Raw genomic sequence first — 16,366 nt, 5'->3', positions numbered from 1 at the left:
TTATTAAATCACAATTTTTATTTTTTCAAAATCTCATTTTTTTTTCTTTAACATTGTTAATTTTTTTCTCAATATTCTTTTTCATGTGATATTACCAATCATTTAAATATTAGTTTTAAATTTTAAGAAAATAATAATTTCCACTCATTTGTTATTAAAACTAAATAAATTTTTTTATTTTTTTATTTTTTTTTGCATTCAATCAATTGATAAAAAAAATAATCTTACATACAAATATGTACAATTAAACCATTGAAATTCTATTAAAAACAATTATTAGATTACAAAAAAAAAAAAAAAAAAAAAAAAAAAACATATTTTTCAACCATATTCTTAAAAAAAAAATGAAAAAAAAATTAATGTTTAGAGCAAAAGTCCTTTTACGACAGACCATGATCCATCGCAAAAGTAATTGAAAACCGTCACCAATTGGTATTTTGGGTGGGAAATTGCACTGGTCATAATCAGTTGCAAAATCACAATTTGCGACAGCTTTAGTCTGTCGCTAATTTACGACGGACCAAAATCCATCGCAGATCAGATTTTAGCGACTGATTTTGGTCCGTTGCAAAATTCCGCGATGTTTGAACTACGGATTTTCGAGAAAGATGGGACTGGTGACAGACTTTTTCCATTAGCGATAGATTAAATCCGTCATTAAAACCAAGAGATTTTTGCTGCGTCGCAAACCCACGATTTTGATGTAGTGTGACTAGAGGACTTCTGTTCCTCAACAAAGTGGGTCTAGGGAATCCAAGGAATGTTTGAATACGTTTGGCAACGTTGTTTCTTTGTATTTTCTGTTCTTTCATGATAGGCAGGTCCTTTGCCTTTTTATTGTTAGGTGGGTCCCATAGTGATGTTTGTGAGAAATCCACTCCATTCATCTTCTTCATCTTTTTTAAAATCTCATTTTAGGACATGATAATAAAAATGAGGTGGATCCAAAACTCAAGTGAACCACACGGGAGGGAAAATTAGGAATAAAATGGCTACCATTGAGACTATGCTGCCTACATATTAATTTTTATATGCCATCCAAACTGTTTATAAACATAAGGTCATTGATACAGGCATGAACTGAAAACACGAAAGACTTATTATGATATAAAACAACTATAGCTATATAAATGTCACAACAGTTACGCACATGAGGTTTGGATTATCTCATTTTTTGTTACATGTCCTAAAATGAGCATGCAAAACCTACAGGCGAAGTGGATTTCTTACAAATATTAGTAGGCCCCACCTATCAACCTAGGAATTTCCAAAGAATGGCTTTTGGCAAAAATCCACATTCGCATTCACGGAAATGGATTGGCTACTCCCCCAGCCACCAGCCTAATGGCTGGTGGTTGGTGCTCCGTGGGCCCCACCATGATGTGTGTGTTTCATCCATTTCGTTCATCCATTTTTATAGATCAATTTAGTGCTTTATACAAAAAATGAGAGGGATATAAATCTCGTTTGGACCACACCATAGAAAAATAATAGTGATTCGATATCCAACATTAAAATCCTCCTAAGGCCCACTGTACTGTTTATTTGACATCCAATCTATTGATTAGGTCATACAGGCCTAGATGAAGATAAAAAAACAAAAATCAGCTTGATCCAAAACTTTTATGGCCCCCAAAAGGTTTTAATGGTTGATGCTCATTCAACACTGTTTCGTGTAATGTGGTCCACTTGAGATATTTTTATACCTCATTTTGGGTCTCATACCATAAAATGATCTAGAAAAATAGATGGACGGAATGGACGAAACGCATACATCATGGTAGGGCTCTCAGAGTATCGACCATTAGCTGGTGGCAATTGGGAGTAGCTAATCTGTTACATGCATTAGTCCCCCACAATCCACCTGATCAGCGACGCAGATTTGCTGGGAAAGCCTTCAGCAGGAATTGGTGCGCGCTGAGATTCAAGGTGAGATCCATCGTGAAGTTTATGAGAAATCCAACCTATCCATCCATTTTTAAAGATCATTTTAGGACATGCGACCCAAATGAGGAGTATCCAAAATTCAAATGGGTCATACAAGATAAAATGGTAGGAAAAGAAATTCCTACCGTTGAAACCTTTCTGTGGCTCCACATTGATGTTTATATGCCATCGAAACCGTTTATAAGGTCATTTTCACTAGGATGAAGTGAAATCACCCAGAAGCTTAGACCATCGCAAAACTTTTGTAGCCATATAAATATTTCAATAGGTGGTCATTAAATCCCCAGTGTTTCCTCTCACATAGCCCATTTTAGTTTTCGATCGACATTATTTTCGGTGGTATGTGCTAAAATGATCTCGAAAAATGGATAAACAGGTTGGATTTCTCACAAACATCACAGCGGACCCCACTCAGAATCCCTGCGCAACTTCGTGCGTAAGGCTTTCGAATAAATCCGCGTCTAACAACCTTCCTACCACGTGTCATAATATTGTTAGCACCACCATGATATATGTGTCAGATCCACACCGTGTATCTATTTTTTCAGATTATTTTACGACATGAGAACCAAAATGAGATAGAACTACAGCTCAAGTGGGCCACACCATGGAAAAACAGTGGGGATTGAATGCCTGCCCTTGAAAACTTCACTACAAGAAATCAGGCCTTAGCCGACCGATGGGGCTACCCTTTGCCCGCAGCCAGTTTTAACAGCTGCGGGGCAAGGGGTCCCTATGTTATATATACATTTAAAAAAAAAACCCTATGCGTCGACTCTCTCTACCTCTCGCTCCCTCTCCCTCCCTCTCTCTGCCGCTTCCTCTCCCTCTCTCTCTTTGCCTCTCCTTCTCCACTGTACGCCTCTCCCCGCCCCGGACTCTCTCTGCCTCTCCCTCTCTGCTCGCACTTCCTCATGCTCTCTCTCTCTCTCTCTCTCTCTCTCTCTCTCTCTCTCTCTCTCTCTCTCTCTCTTCTCGTTTGTCAGCCCCTGTTTTCCTTCTGCCTCCGTTATCTCGAGAAGATGAGAGAGATCCTCCACATCCAGGGAGGGCAATGTGGTAATCAGATCGGGGCCTTATGGGAGATTATCTGCGACGAGCATGGCATGTACCCCATCGACATGTACAGCGGCAACTTCGATCTCCATATCGAGTGCATCAACATCTACTTAGGGTTTTTCTTTTTCTAATTTTATATTTTTTAGTGTATAGTTAGCGTCCGGGGTCCACATTACGGTGATTTGGATCGTTTGTATAGCCATGCCCTTTGGTGGACGGGTGATACCTCCCCAAAGTGCTCTTGTGAGATGAAAGTACAATCTTGCATTTGTGTTGTTCATCAAGCGGGTCGCACAGTGTTTGTGCTAAGAGCCCAAAAATCTTGTTGGTGGATGTCGTTCCTTCTTATTATGGTTGCTGCCATTGGGATTGTTTCAGATCTCCCTGTTGGCCTCCTTCACCATGAAATCCTCTCCATTGCTTATGCTGTAGCCAATTTCACCACTTTCACATTGGGGATGGCCTTTCTTTTCCTCTACATCTTATTTCCACAGGTGCCCATGTCATTCCTTGTGGCAAATCAATGGTTTGGATCACTGAACCATGGGCCCCATGACATGGAGGTTCTGGATTTGTTGTTAAATAGATAATTCTGCCTCTCTCTCTCTCTCTATTTACATGCATTAGATTTTGACACAGTTTGTGTTTTCTTGGTTTGTAGTTTGATTGTGGAATACATCCAACTTACTCGGGAATGGCTGCTTTGCCTTACTTTGACGAGATTGATCCGTCCACCATCGATGTGCTTCTTGTTACACAGTAAGTATAGAATCTGTTCTGGTTATTCCTTCAATAGATATCTTAGTACGCATTGCTTACCACATTATGAGTTAAATTCGGTAGACAATGTAGGAATGAGCTGAAAACTAAGAAAAAAATAGTGAAATTGATTGGTTTGTTGTTTAAAGAGATGTTGAGGAACATTTTGAAGTGTCCGTTATCTACTTGGTCCGAATGATTGACATGTTTCCTGGGGTTCAGATTGCCTGATAATTCAGTTAATTGTCTAGCGATCACTTGTCGTGAACTTCCAATTGATTTGAGACTGCCCAAATTAGTTGTGTTGTATGGTATAGACTATTAAGGTCAGCTTGTTAATCCTTAGGGGTGTGTTTGGATGCAGTTCTTAATTTGATAATAAAGTGGAAAAAGTCAAGTTGTAATCTACTTAACATTCAAGTTCATGATTTGAGCTCCAAAATGCAAATATGTTACTTTGAAGTTGGACTTGATAGAAACATAGCTGCAACTTTATAATTACTTTTCCACAGTGAATATTGGAAACATTGATTTTTTAAATAACAAAAATCTTTTCAAAAGAATGTTTGCAATTTAATTCCCTTGTGCATTCAAACAAAACCTAAAGCAGTGTCGATCAACTTATTTATTTATTTATTTATTTATTTATTTATTATTATTATTATTATTATAAGGAAAGATGATGGCAATTTATTTTTGTTGTGGTGATTCCATTTTTTTTTTTTAAATTTAATTTTGTAGCGGATGAGTCATCCGAGTCATTCCAGTTTCATCCCAAACTGAAGCAAATCACTAGGCTGATACAGACTGAGAGCGACCAATAGGGAACCAATTTGTTATGAAACGAGTCACCAGGCTAATAAAGACCGGAACCAACCAATAGTGAACCGATACAAACAATTTGGGGCAAATTGTTCCAGCCCCCTTGCAAGTCACACTCCAAAACCACTATTTAATCCAAAATACCATGTGATCATTGCATTTGCAATTGATGCCCCTTTTTTTGGGGGCACCCATTACCTTGTAATTCATATACTTAACAATGAAGAAGTTGTTTATTGAATAAATGAAAATATAGTTCTCTTGTTAAAATTTTCTTCCCATCACAGCGTTCCTTTCTGTGACTTTATTCATTATTTCAGTGTTCCTGTACTATATCATTAAATTATTGTTGCTGCCAATTTTTAATATAGGGAGTTTCTTTTAGACCTACTTCAAACAAAGAGAGATGAGAGCTTTTGTCTTTATTTTGGTAGTAGCCAGATTAAACCAGAGTTGTCTGCATGTGGTCATGCCATATCGTTTGTGCTTATTATGATCATCTGACTTCTATTAGATGGAGCAACAATAGCCATAATTGTCTTTTATTTATGTTGTAGTTCTTTTGTTTATTTCTACACAAGTATTTGTTTGTGCTTATCATGATCATCTGCACAGATATCTGGTCCAAACATGATACTGCACTTCCTCATTACATTATTTCTCTTTGTTATTTCATCTTGATTAAATTGGATGTTTGCAATTCAAAAATTGTTACTTAATGCTGTATCTGGTTTCGTGGAACCTGGAACAGTGGCTAATGGCTAAGATTTGTTTTGTAGGTTAGAACTGACTGGTTAGGCTAAGTGCTTCCCTTGAAGAATCTCCCAAATAACAGGTTCGTTTCCATTCCCTTGCAGCAGCTGAGTGCTTCAGTCGTATAATTGCCTTTTAGAACCTTATTGTTAATACATTGATGAGTATTTTCTCTGTCATGCTCAGCTGGGAGCTGACCAAATTCTTTTGTACCAGCATTAGCCAGCGTTTGTACTTCGACCCTTCGAAAACCCCCCAAATCCTCTCTCTTGATCAACTCTCCCCTTCTCTCTTTGATCAATCTCTCTCCCTCTTCCTCTCCCTCTTACATCGGCCAGCGACGTTCTACCGCAACCCAGCGGCGCATCAGCCGCATTGTGACGGAGATCCAACTATACCTCAGCATCTAACAAATAGGGTTTCTACCCTGGAAGGTAATTTTTTTTTTCTTCATCTTGTTTATATGCTTGTAGTGGGGATTGGACTTAGTGTTTTCAATTTGGGATTGGAATCAGGGTTTTTCCTTTTGGGATTGGAATTTGGTTTTTCGTTTGTGATTGGGATTTGGATTGGAATTAGGGTATTTCTTTTGGGATTGGGATTGGAATTGGGGTTTTTCATTTGGGATTAGGATTGGCAAACTTCTCCCCCATCATATAATCTCAGCCATCTTATATACAAGTTGCTGGTTACAAAGGCGATTCATATTGGTGACCTTTGACACTGAGTCAACTTGGCTGAGTCGTGACAACCAGGCCATGTCTTGGCTGGATGCCATGATCCTTTTTTCCATGTGCTCTGGTGGTTTTATTAGTTATACTTCCAGTATCAGCTGACATTTGCATTTATTGCACTTCATGTACTATGTTATCTGCTTTGATATTCTCTTGTTTGAGAAGCACCATCTCCCTTGGATGCAGAAAATATTCGAAGAAAAGATAACTGACAGTATGAATGATGACATAAAAAATTCAGTTCATGCAGGCATTCCTGCTCAGAATTATGAAGTTGACATATTGCCAAGATAAAAGGAAGCTTTATCCCTGGGCTTGAGTTCGTACAAGCATCACTTGCAGAAAACAAAGATAACTACATCAACAGGTTCTGTTTTCAAAGTATGCTTCTCTATTTGTAATGTCTTTTTATATGCTTGGTTTTTAGATCTAAAGCTGATTATTACTATTTTTAAAGTGTCGACTGTCCAAAGAGACATGCATGAGTTAGCTTTTTCTACAATCTGTGATGTTAATTAATAACAATGCCATATGTACAAAGCCAAACCTTGGTGACTTTAATTGCTCTTCACTGCCAACTTCTCCATTTGATGAAGATAGTGTCCTTTTTCTCTTTTCAACAAAGATAAATTCAGCTTCATTGTGAAAATTAAGCAGCCATATATATTGCCTCTATTCTCGTTTTCCATGAATGAACCAAACATATAGAACTTCATTGTCACTTTGTTTGAGAGAAGCTGACAGCTAACGTTCTACATACTACATTTGTCCGTTCCAAAGATCAGTATGTGGACATTTTCACCAAGGCATCATCATCTCACCACTTCAAGCACATTATCGGCAAGCCTGGCATATATGATATCCATGCATCAGCTTGAGAGGGAGTGTTAGAGTACATGGTGCTTTCTTATATGTGCAGAGCTCCATCCCGGCATATTCTAGCATACATTGCTCTATGGTACTTCGAAATACCCTATACTTTTTGTCTCTTTTGGATTTATTTTTTGCTTATCATTGTAACGACCTTGATTATTAAAATTCCACACGTTCTCCCCATTTCCCCTCTTTCTTCCTTTCCCCAGATTACAGACTGAAATAACGATTATCTTCACACTATATATTTCTGCATGCCGGGACCATTCGATGGTGAGTTTATGGGGGTACATAATCCAATCATTGCATGGATAAATTGCAAGAAATTGGAATGTCTCAGTTACCCATGAAAATATCCAACCAACCATACTTTCAATTTCATACCCGGATTTCTTGGCCAGCAAAACAGAGAAGAAAGCTTAGCTTGCTAAACATGGAATAGGCAGGATGCCAGCAATGGCAGGAACAGTTGATGTAACCAGATTGCAGATCGCTACATATGCTGTCCCATCAAAGCTCTGGTCATTGTGTTTGAGATCAGGCCATATATCTTTTTCAAATTCTTGCAAGCAGAAACAAATGGTTGATACTTTTGACCTTAACCGAGAAGAAGGAATCAAATCTGCATACATCAGATGAACTGATGGTAAGTCCTGAATCCACTGAAAGTTGCACATGTAGCTTGACGCCCATTCACATTTACTTTCTGCGGAAGCACATGGGGATTTCTATGTCCATATGTGGTGGAGGAGACCAGAAGTCATTTTTAGAAGTAAATGTGTTTCTATAAAAATTAGAAGTCATTTTTAGAAGTAAATGTGTTTCTATAAAAATTAAAAAAGGGCTGCAATCATAAGCCAATCAAATTACCCTTGGGATCATAGACTCGAAGTAGTTAATTACCAACTGTTCTGGAAGAGTTTGACCAATAGTTATGACTGTCCTTGCAGCATGTTGTACTGGAAATTTAATCACCCAAAAATCTAGGAGGTTCAAATTACAATTTATGCTTTTTTTGATCAGTAAAAGTATAATGCATGTTCAGTACTCTCATTGCAGGAAATGCCTATCCCAATTACTTGGGGTGAGGCTTAGATGATGATGATGATGACTCTTATTGTAGGAAATGGAATTTTTAAGTGAAAACGCTGATAGTTGAATCTTTTTCCATGACTTTTTAAAAATTATCATATGAAAATTGTGAGTTCCACCTCGTAGTTATTTAGACAGTATTGTAAGGATTTCTTCAATAGCTTTGAGAACGTCCAAAATTTAACTTGTGGCCCCTTGAAATTTATGTCATTAATCATGCTTGAACTCAGTATTTTTTTTCTTAGCAGTCTTTTTTCTGAATGTTTTCAAATGCAATCTTTTGCTGTAACTATCAATTTGTTTCTGTTGGAGTTAGATGGAAGCTTTGTAAAATAGAACTCTTGGAAATGAAATTGACCTGTTTCTTTTATGTATTCATGTCCAAAGATTGGGTCAGCACGTGGTCCGCTCCCTCATATTATTGGCTCAGAAGAGTATATTCATGACAACAGCTGTGGATTCGCAATTTGTATCTTATTTTGTGGATATTTAATTATTATTGTTTTCTTATTTTGTTGTACACCTTAAATTTATATATGATTCATTTTTGGGATCCATGAGTATGTTTACAGCCCTTGCTTTTTGTAGAGGTTGGTTTTTGGATTTCTAATTCCCTTTATGTTTTGGTTGTGTAATTTTTTAGGACTTTTTTGGTTGTTATTTGTGTCCTTTTTCTTTTTATTTTATGAAATAAAAGATTGCCAAATGATGTAGCTATTTTCTGTTGAAAATGGCTAACCGTGATGCAGACTGTACAGCAACTGTGTTTGCTCTATGGGGATAAACACTGGTGTCTGATGGCTCTCTTTTTTTCTTTGATGGTTAGATCTCTTACATTTATTTGATGGGGATCTTGATTTCTGCTGGTTTCTGGTTGTCCATTTATGGTCTTCTTCAATGGGCAGTTTCCTAAACTTTTGATAGTTTTTTTTTATTTTCTAGATAGACTTGGTGGGTAAAGGCGATCCTAACCACTAGATTATGTCCTGAGAATGCCATTAATGGTTCAGATTTAATGGAAAAGGGCTAGAGATCCGAATGGCTACATGTTCAATATTTCCTAGATCCGATATTCTAGAGAACAGCGGCCATGTTCAATCATTCATCCTCAAATTATGTTTGCACTACATTATGTAATACTTTGGAAGAAGCATGGATTTTTATTGGTCATTAATGATGTAAGTGTGGCTTCCAATTCCAATTAGAGTTGCGTGATTGTGCCATACAAAATATTGATTGATTTGATGCACTGGCATTTACCTGGAGTTTCTTCAGGCCCATGGGACACTAGTTTGTGGCAAGCATGGTGGAAAGACTTTTGGCATTTGCACAGCAGCCCCTTTTGCACAGCAGCCCCTTTTGCACAGGTATGTATTTGCTATTGTGTTTCCAACTGTCTATAAAGAATGGAAATGCTTCCTTAACTCTTGTTAATATGAAAATGTCATGTTTTCCTTTGTTTCTAATATTTTGGGATGAAATAGTCTAGTATGTTTCCCCAATAAATTCAATTTATATTGTTTTAAATTGGATCTGTCTACCTAGTATCATTGGTAGTCAGGTGGTCTGGGATCTGGCATTTAAAAGAGATCTTGCAGATGATGAATTTGATGAAATGCACTAACAGTCTACATTCAATGGAGAAAAAGATTTGGTTGTTAGGATCTTGTCGGTCAGGTTTGACTCAGATCCAATCTGATTATTAATCGGACCCCAAGATCTGGATCCAGTCCGACTTGTTGATGCTCTGGAGTTGGTATCTTGAGAAAGATGAAAATGGTTAAGGTCATGGTAGCTTCATTAACATCTTTACTTTCATATTTCTATCTTATACAAACCTTTTAATTTATCTTTACATTGTATCTTTGCTTCATATCATAGTGCTTACAATTTTTCTATGGGTTGTGGGAGCATATTTCGAGAAGATTGGGTCAAAATCTTTTGCAGTTTATTCAATTGCTCTGAGAGATGCAGAGAATAGGACCTGGTTTGTGAAAAGAAGGTACTTCAATGTCACAGAAAGCGCGTTCTTACTAATTACTTCTTTATTCATGCAATATCCACTGATGAGGAAATCATAATTACATCAAAAGATTCAGGCACCATTCTCAAAAGTTCTACTTTGATATCATTCTCATTGCCTTCATTATCTTGATTGTTGATTGCCAGATTGAGCTTGCAAAAATGTTGTTGGCAGAGGGACAAAGTCATCTTTTTGTACATTGGCCTGAACAAGGTGTTGATGATGAAGAAAAGAAAACTTTCTTTGGTCAGGTTCATTTTCATGGCACTTTTTTATTTTTTTACTATTATTTTGGTTCTTACGAGTACAAGAACCTTGTATTCCATGCATTCTCAGTATATTTTTACAACTCAGCTGCTGTATCCTGGAAATATTAAATGGTCTCTGTTGATTTCCAAGTCCAAGCAGCAAAAGTTTAACATCGGTTTCAACTTTTAACCTTCCATTTTCCTCACTCAAACATTTATTTTTGTTATTATTATGATTATTTTGAAATTTATCTTTAGAAGCCTTGCTGACCACAAATTTCTGGTAGAAAGACCAAACTGATTTTGATAGGTTTCTGGAAACCTACATTGCTTTGTACTTGTCAGCAAGATTGTTAATACTCTTCACATATCTGTTTATTGATGTCAAGTAGCTCTTTTCTATAGGGAACTCGGCTTAATTCAAGCTATCCAGGTGGGTTTGGCATCATATATTTGAAATGCTAGGAATCTATTAGCAGATTCAAAAGCAGGGAAAAATTCCATTTAATAGCTTTACTCCTTCGGTGAGTGAATCCATTATTTTTGTTTTGCAATTTGTGTTTCTTGTACATTTCTGCCAGATTTGTCTTCAATTTCACTTTTTTTTTTTTAATTTATGGGAAAGATTTGCTCTATGGCTACGGCCGCACTGTGGGCTGGTCACCTTTAGCTACGGATCTTATTCGTAGCTTTTGACCAATTTTCTGGTAGCGTTGCAAAAACTGGCAATTTAGCGGCATCCAGCACAATCATCAGTATCCAGCACAATCATCAGTAAAGGTCCTGACCGCCGGTAAAGCCTTTACCGACTGAGGCTTTACCGGCTGTTAGCTTGCCGGCAATTTTATGGGCCTTTGTCGGCGTTTTTGACCGCCGGTAAAGGCCAATTTTCTTGTAGTGTTTCTTGGTTCACGGAAGTCTTAAATCAAGCTAATATTTTTTGTTTTCTTTTCATTCAGGTCCATATGACCGTATGAATAGATTTGATGGCAAATAAATATCGTGGTGGCCTTAAGGTTTCAACCATGGGCGTCGTGTGATCTAGACATGCCAAGTGCCAAAAGTCAGGATAGTTCACTCATCACGTGAACTACAACATATACCTTGAATGTGGACGGTTGAGGTTCTAATAACTCAGTTTTCTCAAACAAATGTGATCTACCTGATCAGTTAGAGTGATATTATTATTTGTTGGTCCAGGGCATGTTCACACAGTGAATAAACAATGGTCCTGATCTCTAAACATACGTACCATCTAACGGTGGAACCAGCTTGGCAAGGCAACTGTCGGGTGGGGAAATTTTGGCACGAAAATTTAAAATGTGAGATATATCAAGTCAACGTATGTCAGGGCCAACATAAATCTGCTCAGCCTGAATCCAAGCTGAATTTAAACTAGTTGGTGTTTCAAACCAAACCCAACCTAAGTATTTTGATAACCTGTGGTGGGCTTAATGTTGACCCGATCCCATATTGCAGCCCTAGAAATAGAGCCAGGATGTTTCTGCATGGTTAGGACTCATTTGTCTTTCTTTTTTTTTTTTTTCTTTTTTTTTTTTCCTTTTTATATGATCTAATTTTTCCTATAAGCTTATATTGGACGGTGACAACTAATGTACGGCTCTAATATGGTCATCATGGCATTAGCAGCAACCTACTAAAAGCTACTTACTTGCACCCTTCCACGTAAATTAACCAAATATCGAATTAAAACAATATATTATGTAAGTCTAAAATAATTTTGTTAATAGAGACACTACAAGAAAAGGGAGCTTTAGCCTCGGTTCAAAACTATGGCTAAAAGGGTTAAAAACTGAGGCTAAAGCCTTTAGCCTTAGTTTTGCCTCAGTTATCCAAACCAAGGTTGAAACCCCCGTGGCTAAAGGCTTTAGCCTCAGTTTTAGCAACCGAGGCTAAAATGACTTTTATAGCCTTGGTTCTCCAAGTGAGGCTAAAAGAACCTTTAATTTTAGCTTTAGTTTTCTCGAAATGAGGCTCAATCAAAATTTTAGCCTCCATTGTTTCCAACTGAGACTAAATCCAAATTTTAGCCTCAATTGCCTCCAATTAAAGCTAAATCCATTTTAAACTTTGGTTCTCAACAACTGAGGCTAAAGCCTTTAACCACGGGAGTTGCAGTCGTCACAGTTTAGGTAATTGAGGCAAAACTGAGACTAAAGATAGATTTAGCCTTTGTTGGCATCAATTGAGGCTAAATTTTTTTTTTAAACATCATTTATCAATAACCGAGGTTAAATCTAGTTTCTATCAACAAAAGCTAACAATATTATAATCAACCAATGATTGAACTGTGCATGTTTCACCCATTTAACATCTATCATGACAACAATCAGCATAATACCAAAAAACAATTAATCGTATATTTAAAGTTTTCAAAGCAAACACACTGCCATTGTTGTTACTGCTGTACATCCAGGATTTCTATCGTTGCTGCTGCTGCCGCTGGCTTCATTATTGAGAGAATTTTTCCTTAGTTGTGTTTTTTTGGGAATTGCACATATATCTGGATTGTTGCCCGAGACTCATGGTCGTCTTCTTCTCAGTTGTATGCTTAGAAAGCCTAGAAACTCTCCATATCAAATTCTGCAATAGACTGGAGGCGGTGTTTCGAGGGGTAACTAAAGGCTCACTCCAACGACTACTTACAATGTCTGTGGGAGCTACCTAAGCTGGAAAGTATTTTTGGTGAGGTGTGCTTGCCGTCATTGGAGAAACTGAGAGTGAGTGGATGTCCGAAGCTGAATAATCTTCCTCTTCAAGTTCCCTGTGACAATGATGCCGCTTCTACCACCACTGTTGGTGGGGGTTCTCTAAAGGTGGAAGGCGATTTGGTGTGGTGGGCCAGCCTCAAGTTGGAAGGAGACAACATCAAGGACTATGTCCACTTCAAAGAACGGCGCCCTTTCATCAGGCGTTGATGATTCTTCTTTACATTGGAATGGATCCTCTCTCTCATTTGTGTGTAGACGTGTTTGTTAGCTTCTGACCATAAAGCTACTAGTGTGAAAGTCCATCTTTGTATATTGAAGAGCATTCAATTGTCATGGAAGAAAGTAGTATTGGTAAAAAGTTATAAAACATTAAGAACCATTTGAAATTGAAGAATAACTACAGAGTCAACAGTAAAATAGATACCAAAGCAAGAAAATCATGAATGCGGGATTCCTTCATAGCATCTGTTGCATTTTTCACCAATGTCTGGCCAAAATATTCAATAGTAATCATCAATAGAAGTAACTGAGCATTGTAGCTTAACATGGTTAGACCATAGGGAGATAAATACCTAACGTGGCCAGACTTTCTTTTTCTTTTCTTCCCTTGTAGGACGTGGGCAGAGGTATATACCTAACATGGTTAGACCATAGGGAGATAAATTGCAAATTAACAGTAACTTTTGATCAAGGTATTGTTAAGGGGTGCATAACCTATCAATCTTTAACCCGACTCATTAAATGGATTGTGTTTATTTGTTTTGCCAAAAAACATGCACTTTCAGCTCAAAAAGAAAATTTTAGACAAAAATTATAATTTTTAGTAATTTCAATTGTTGTATTATTTTTTTATTTTTAGAGTTTTAGATTTTATTTCAAAAAAAAAAAAAAAAAAAACTTGTAATCACGTTAGGACTCTTCTAGTAAAAGTTTATTTAAAATTTTGATTTTTAGAAATTAGGCATTAAAAGAGTTTTACTAGAATTAGTACTTTTATTAGAGTTAAAATTTTGATTTTTTTTTCTTTATTAATGGTATAATTCAAACACATACACATGACAATTATTAATTAATAAAATTCTATATTTTTCTTATGTATTGAAGAAAGTACCTTTATGAATTCAATATTTTAATCACTTGAGAAAGACAGTGATATATATATATATATATATATATATTACATTGACGAGCAATCCACAGATATACAGCTAACCTGATTCAGGAGGGCAACCACAAAAAAATTCGGACCTCTCCTATCATATGCTCTACAATATCAACAGGAAAAAAATAAAAAAACCAAAAAGACCCGAGATGCAGCGTAAGACTCCCCATACTGCCCGAGACAGGCCCACCACAAAAAAGAAAAAAAAAGAAAAAAAAAGAAAGAAGAAGCTAAAAACCGAGCAGGAACGAGAAACACACACTTTAAACACAAAATGATCTTAGGGCCCCCAACCCAGTCCTGTCGAGGATGAGCAGCCCCCGCAGACGCCACGGGAGGGAGTTTGGATGCACGTGGAAGGAGGCCTCTTGGGTCTCGCTGCCCATACGAGCCATGACATCCGTTGGCCCGTTCCCCTCCCTGAAGGTTTGGGAAAAGGACACTGAACAACCCTTGAGAAGGAAAAGAATCCGCAAGACCCAAGGTCTCATAGACCACAGAATATGGGATTTCCTGAGGATGAGGTTGAGGGTAAACTCGGAGTCTAATTCGACGATGATATTCTTTAGACCCCGCAAAAGACAAAAATTGATACCATCATGCATAGCCCTCACTTCAGCGATATTATTGGAGCACACCCCATATCCTGATGAGAAAGCGAAAATCAGATTTCCATTATCTCCCCGACCGACACCCACCTCCGGACAAGCCCGCTCTTTCAGCATTCTCCGCAAGGCGCCACTGCAGCATTCTCCCTTCCACGGATAGTGATCTTTCTTATTATCCTTTTAACCTCCTCTATGCATCAATAAATAATGAAGAAGAAGAAGAAAAAAAAAAAAAAAAACACAAACAAACTTTGAAAACATATATACAAAGAGCCCATTCCATGATATAAAGAGTCACTTTTCTAGTAACTTGTTCTACATTATTAATTTTGTTTCGAAGGAATTGCTCGTTTCTCTCCACCCATTAACCCTAACTCCCTACTAGCAAGCTTATGAAGACTCCATGGCAAGCCACAAAAAATACTCAAACTAAATTCAGCATTGTGCAGTCGATTTTAAAAACCTTCCCCTAGCTTCTCCACTCTCCAAGTAGGGGGAAAGGAAAAAAGAAAAAATATCAAATCTCTTCAAACTGTTGAGGCGGCATCTCGAACCGGCAAAGCGGGCATACATGGTTAATCTCCAACCATTGAAGTATACATTCACTATCAAAAACATGTGAACACGGCATCCGTATGACTTCCATCCTTGTAGAGAAGTCATTCAAACAAATTGTACACTTGATTTCATCATACTTTCCTTTGTTGAACTTCATCCTTTCCAAAGCTTCGATTGAAGATTTTGATGCTGGGACTGCACTAGTCCTCTGATAAGCCATATCATCAATTGATTCTCTCAGTGCCGCAGCCAATGTCTCTTCTCTATCTTCATCTTCTTGGATTAATATCAAAACCTCAATCTCCACCACAATATATACCGTTTTCTTTCCAACTTGGTGGGCTTTTCCTGCCATGTCACTAATTTTCATGGCTATTGATTCAACACAGGTTAGAGGAATGTCCATGTTGGAAACTATCTCAGAAAAACGGATTTTAGACATCTCAACTTGCAAGAAATACTGAAGCTCGTCCTCCATCTTCACCACCCTGCGAACTTCCATGTCAGTCTCGGATCGGTGTCCCCATATATCTAACCGCATGGAGCATTCTTTTAGCTGAAGTTCCATGAATAGCATGGGCACTTGGACATCAGATGGTATTTCATCCAAATTTTCATAGATTCTTGGCCAATAAAAACGTATGATATTTCCGTGGCTGACCATGTAGGATGATTCATTCACAGCCAAGTGAAATTCATCATCCAACAACGTGTCTGAGTCATTGGCTAACATGTGGAATTCATCTTCAACATCGATGGACGAGTCGAATTCATCATCATGGGATGATGTATTCCAGACTTCTTCATCTTCAACAGCGACGGACGAGTCGAATTCATCATCGGACGATGTATTCAAGACTTCTTCAACGAAGGACATGGGTGCTGTTGTGTAGTCACCTGAATTTGAATTCATAAGTAGAGAGAAAGATGGTTTGGAAAAACGGCTATTGTTGTTGATTTATATGGATGGTGTTTCTAAATTGATAAACAAAGGCT

At 37.5% G+C, this 16,366-nt stretch overlaps 1 long non-coding RNA gene across 4 annotated transcripts; it reads left to right on the top strand.

Moving 5' to 3' along the window:
- Positions 1 to 5,550: 5,550 nt before the first annotated feature.
- On the top strand, positions 5,551 to 8,905 carry LOC131249024 (uncharacterized). 4 transcript variants are annotated; one of them, XR_009172629.1, is made up of 3 exons: positions 5,551 to 5,774; positions 6,261 to 6,455; positions 8,427 to 8,905. It is a non-coding gene; the product is annotated as an uncharacterized LOC131249024 (long non-coding RNA). The 4 variants fall into 4 exon arrangements; XR_009172627.1 differs by lacking the exon at positions 8,427 to 8,905 and adding an exon at positions 6,860 to 7,740 and having other exon boundaries at positions 6,261 to 6,441; XR_009172628.1 differs by lacking the exon at positions 8,427 to 8,905 and adding an exon at positions 6,855 to 7,740 and having other exon boundaries at positions 6,261 to 6,441.
- The last annotated feature ends 7,461 nt before the right edge of the window (positions 8,906 to 16,366 follow it).

The sequence above is a fragment of the Magnolia sinica genome, chromosome 6 (genome assembly GCF_029962835.1).
Source record: "Magnolia sinica isolate HGM2019 chromosome 6, MsV1, whole genome shotgun sequence".
In the NCBI taxonomy this organism is placed as follows: domain Eukaryota; kingdom Viridiplantae; phylum Streptophyta; class Magnoliopsida; order Magnoliales; family Magnoliaceae; genus Magnolia; species Magnolia sinica.
Note: the sequence above shows the minus strand (reverse complement) of the source record. Positions and strands in the feature narration are given on the sequence as shown.